Source organism: Centruroides sculpturatus, unplaced genomic scaffold (genome assembly GCF_000671375.1).
Source record: "Centruroides sculpturatus isolate CEXI.00-Female unplaced genomic scaffold, Cexi_2.0 scaffold323, whole genome shotgun sequence".
In the NCBI taxonomy this organism is placed as follows: Eukaryota; Metazoa; Arthropoda; class Arachnida; order Scorpiones; family Buthidae; genus Centruroides; species Centruroides sculpturatus.
In genome coordinates this window covers 54,632-60,401 of record NW_019384566.1, presented here as the reverse complement: position 1 = coordinate 60,401, position 5,770 = coordinate 54,632, and positions in this window count along the sequence as shown.

Sequence of the window (5,770 nt, the reverse complement as noted above, 5' to 3'; positions counted from 1 at the left end):
GAGTAATGACATTTGCCTAAGTCATTTTAGAAACATTTTAAAAAGTAGGCAAAGCCAAACCTCTTTGGATAGATATTTTACCAAGCGACCTCTATCCAGTGAAAGTGCTGGTGGAAGTGAAGGAAAGAAAGCAAAAAGCAGTGAATAAAAATTTTTAAAAATAAATATATAAAACAACAGTAATTTTTTTAACTTTTCTAAGTTATTTTTAAGTTATTGTTACATTATGTTATGTAAGTTAAGTTTTAGTATCATTTCCCATCTCCCTCTCTTCCGCCACCAATTTACACCTCCACCGTCGTCTATCCTCAAAGGTAAAGTGCAAATAAAACTACATTTTTTTATCAATTATTATTCTATTATGGTTATTTATACATTTACAACTACAAAATGCATTTTTCAGTGTTTTCCTTACTATATTTATTATTTTTTTAATGTACTACTTAGCTTTAATTTGAGTGTGTTTTTCGTGTTGGAACGAATTAGTTGGGTTTACATGTAAATTTTATGGGGAAAAATGATTCACCTTACGACATTTTCATGATACGATCTCAGTTTCGAAACAGATTAATTTCATATCCTGTGGTACTACTGTATGCTCTATCACTATTACCAGATGAATGAAACTAAAATATTTTTCACAATTATTAGCATATTGTAATGAGGTTTCCAAAGATTGGAACTACATTTTGTGATTGTATTGGAAGTATAGCTTATTTCTCTAAGGTGTCGGTCACTTTTTTTACAAAATGCATTTTGAGCTCTAATAGTCTCTTCTCAGTTGCACAGCAGGTCTAAGAGAGTCTGAAATGCATTTTGTAAAAGGTGTACCATAGAGAAATAAAATACTTTGGAAAAAATAACTACTGTGTGATTCTGTCTTAGGAAGAAAATTTACCTTAGTATGACATAATTTACTAGTGTGGTTCAAGAAAAAGGGTTAAAAATTTGTTGCATATTTTCTGTTTAATTAAATTATAAATGCAATGAATTTATCATTTATAGACTTTTTTGTACAATTTGTAACTTTGTTGTGTTTTATATTTTTTATAATAATTTCATAAAATGTATCACTTTGAAAAAAGAATAAACAAAATTAATATTATTTAAAACATTAATAATTTAAGAAATGAGTAACAATCCAATAACACTTAAGCAGATCAAAATTAAATATTTATTTTAAAAACAAGAAAGGAATGTGTAGTGAAAAAAGAAAATGATATGCAATAACTAGTCCTATCTAAAATGTTTGAATAAGTATTAATATTCTTCTGTGATGATTGCATTTTAGGCCTTTTAATTTTAATACATAAATAACATCTAAAAGAGAGTTTCTTATCTAATTTGTATTCACTTTTGAAGTAATTGAGAATGAAATAAAAGAGTACTTTGTATAATGAATGATATCACATACATTTGATAAAAAATTGCCAGGACAAAATTTTAAATTTACAAAATTTAAGAAAATTTTTAAGTAGACAATACATACAAATGTGCCTTTTCACTTAGTCCTTTCACATGCACATAACAAAAATAACAATTCTACAGCAGATAACAATTTTCTTAAATTTTGTAAATGTGACAATGCATGAAACACCCCTTATGCTTCCACACCACGTGACTGAAGGGTCAACATTGTGTTTGCAATGACTGCTTCATCAGGACTGACACCACTGTGTCTTAAGGACAGACACATAAACCTGGATGACTACTAAATTCGTTTTTTGTGCGAGTGGTTGCATGTGTAGATGGTCAGATTCAGGATTGAGGATGTTCAAGAGTCAGCATGCCCAAAAGAAGTGCACTCAACTACCAGGTTAACATCAACAAATACCCATTTATTTATATAACTATTTACACATATAAGCGTAGGAGTGCAAGAGAGAGAGTTTATACTTATGCGTGCGAGGATAAATACCTGTGGTCGTTATACACTTGATAAGCTGGTTCCTTTTTATGTAGACAGCCTCTAGATTTGACTGAATGTTAGACAGTTCAATAGTTCAGTGTAAGATCCTCAGAGGGCAGGTAGGAAGATGGCACGTTGATTTAGGTAGCAATCGACAGTGATGATGATTGATGGGAGGTAATCCAACATGGGAGCGAACACTTAATGTCGACCAACTCTCGATTGTCATCGATCCATGGGAAAAGATATAATCGTATCCTTTTTGATTTTTTTTCCTCTTTTGAAAAATTTTTATTAAAAAATTTTTCATTAAGTCTGGGCTCTTACATAAATTTAAAATTTTGTCCTGGAAATTTTTTATCAAATGTATTTATTTTTAAAAATTGTGCCACCACCAGATGGATTTTTTTTTAACTTTTTTACATATTGAAGTGGATGAGTAACCTCAAATAAAACTCAACCTTAGAATTGTTATTTTCCTCATGTGCATGTGAAAGGACTAAGTGAAAAGAGACATTTGTATGTATTGTTTACTTAAGAATTTTCTTAAGTAGACAATACATACATTTTGCAAATAAATTTTGTCATTGTAGGAAGTATTTATTATTTTACAAGAACACTGACAATACAAAAGTTTGAAAGAATAACACTACAGTCTAGTAGTATCATTTGGGACTTTAAAGCATAAATTTGGTTCTTTATGAACACCTACTATTTTGACAGTTAATGTACTTTTTATTAACTTTAAAATTTTTCAAAAATACTTCACTTGCTTTTTAAAATATTCTTAATTTTACCTGTTTGAAATTATAATAATTGAAGGCTTGCATTGAATAACATTGCAAGTGCCAAAACCTCTATATTGCACTGGAGTAGTTGAAACAATGACTGATTTTAACAAGTTAAAAGTGTAGGAATCAGATTATTAGTTATAAAAAATATATATTAGTTTCAAAGCAAGGCTCTGTCTTTAAAGTACATATTTCTCTTGTAACAAATGTTCTTATTTTTGACACAGCATTTTATAAGCTGCATGTTTTGGGACACTTAACAAAAACGTGGAAACACAATTAATGGAAAAACATTTCTTGTAACATAATAGCTTTTGCTAGCCAAACATGAAAATACCTTTAATGTAAACACAGATTGTCAAATGGAAAGTTATGATTTATTTGGATTTAGTCATGTATTATATTTTTATCATCAGAGTTTACAAAAGTCTGCATTTTTTTGGACCAGAAATTTACACATGGACAGTAGGTCATCCTCCTTGGCACCTTTCACTGGGAGCAACCTACTGTATGTATGTACGAGGGCTGTTCAAAAAGCATTGGACCTTTGGTCGGCAAAAATACATTTATTGATTTTGAGGTACGAAACTCTAATCCCCTTCAAAGTAGTCTCCTTGGTAGTGTATACACTTCTCCCAGCGTTCCTGCCATTGCTGGAAACACTGCTGGAACGCATCTTTTGGAGTGGCCATCAGCCGGTCTGTTGCATTCCGCACAATGTCTTCTCTCGACAAAAATCAGGTTCCTTTTAGCGGCATTTTCAGCTTGGAAAATAGCCAAAAGTCACATGGAGCCATGTGGGGAGAGTACGGAACATGACGAATCACAGGAGTGTTGTGTTTGGCGACGAAAGCCCGAATCAGATGCGCAGAATGGGCGGATGCATTATCACCATGGAGTTGCCAAGTTTTTATCGACCACAGATTCGGTTCGTTTGCGTTGCACAGCATCGGAAAGACAATGTAGGACCTCCTGGTAGTACTCCTTTGCAATGGTTTGTCCTTGTGGTGCGTACTCACGATACACCACCCCAAGAGAGTCAAAAAAACTATCAACACGAGCTTGATATTGCTGCAGATCTGCCGTGCTTTTTTTGGCCTCGAGGATCGTCCCTGAAAGCCTGCTGAATCTTGCTAATGGTTAACGCTTGGGTATCGCCAAGGTTTTTGACAAAATTTGATGTAATATCGCTGCTCACGTTGTTCAGTCATTTTCCAACTTAGTGGAATCCGACGAGAGCTCACTACATGTCCTCACTCATAGGCCGACTGCCAACGATTGACGCTTCCTGCAGGCGGGAAAAAATTCAGGGTGGTGCATGACTGTCCCCTCCACAGCTCTCCAAACCAATGATGCGCGGGTGGCCCCGCGCATCATTGGTTTACGAGGAAAAAATAAAAGTCCGATACTTTTTGAACAGACCTCGTATGTAGCAGAAAGATGTTCTGGAGGCCAAAGCAATTCAGAACTTCCTTATGTGTATGATTTCTTATTGATGGCAGTAAAGAAAATGCATCTCATGGCTATAAAATCATTATGTGAGAGTCTTATTCTAATGACAGTAGGGTCATCAGACAATCTGAATTCACATCATTGGAGTAATTTTGTGAAAATTACTTCAGTGGTGTGGATTTACTTTTTTGGTCTCATAGGAAATTTTCTAAACTACTTGAGGTACTTTACGTTAACTTATCATTCTTCATGCTCCATACTTTAAAATTTGCAGGTTGGCATATGCAACATTTTTTCATTCGTCTCACTTGTGGTCTTTACAGCTGGTTTAATTTGTCTATTGTGTGACAAATATTCATTTCCTGATTCCCTCTGCATTTTCAATAAGAAATTTAAAATGCAGAGAGATTGAAATTCTTCAAATTGGGATTCCAATTTGAGGTTTGATGATGCATTCTCATTCCTAAATTTTGCATTTACTAAAGAGGTGAGAGCGAATACCTGCTCGTCTGCTATATGCACATGCAACATTTTTCCATGCAGTTGGTAAGTTTGAAGCATTTTTCATGGTAACCAAGCAGATTGCTTTTAATACCAAAGATATTGTTTGTTGCATTGTTTCACAGTGCATAATTTATTATACAGTAGTCACCACTAAACTTAGATCAGGCTGCAGTTAACACACCTTCCAATTGATAGGTTTAAAAAAAAGTAGCTTTGATTCATTGCATGAATGCTTTACATAATTTAAAACAAATATACAGTAATTAATTTAATAATATTTATTTTTGCAAAATATCAACTTGATATCTTGGAAGTTTAACAAAATTGAGCCAGTTAAACTTGAGTCACAGGTAGCAAAAAACAGACCACTACATTACCCACGTCAATGAACATAGACCACTGCATGTTTAATATTTTGTTGCATCACCTTTTGCAGCCAAAACAGTTTCCATACGTTTCGGCATGCTGTTCACTAGGTACATTCATCTGCTGTTATGGAATTCCAGATAGATAGGATGGAAGCTTTTAGTTCTTCAACTGTCCAAGGGTGTGTTTTTTTGCAGACATTTCTACATAATGTTCCATACATTCTCAATTGGTGAAAGATCTGAGCTGTTAGATTGCCAAGGAAGAACTTCTATGTTTTTTTCTTTCTGCAAGCCACTGTTTTGTTTTTCTGCTTGTATGACATGTGATCCCATTCTGCTGGAGAATGCAGGTTTTATTTGGATATAACTTTGCTATGGATGAAAGTAAACATTGTTGTAGAATGTTAATGTATTGTTCTGAAGCAAATGTTCCATCAACAAATGTCAACTGACCCATACCACTGGTGCTTATACACCCTCAAAGATGATGCTGGCAGTAAACTTCACTGAGTGGTTTAACAACAACAGATCGTTAACTTCATTGGCAGATCGAATGACATGTTTGCTTTTGTCTATTGCTGATAATTCAAATTTTGATTCATCAGAACACAGAATTTCATGCCATTTTTGTTAAGACCAGGAAAGATGTTTTTTGGCCCACTATTCCCATTTCTTCTTTTGATGTGCTGTTAGCAAAGGTTTTTCTTGTGCTGCATAGGACCGGAAATGCATTTCTTGCAGTCTCT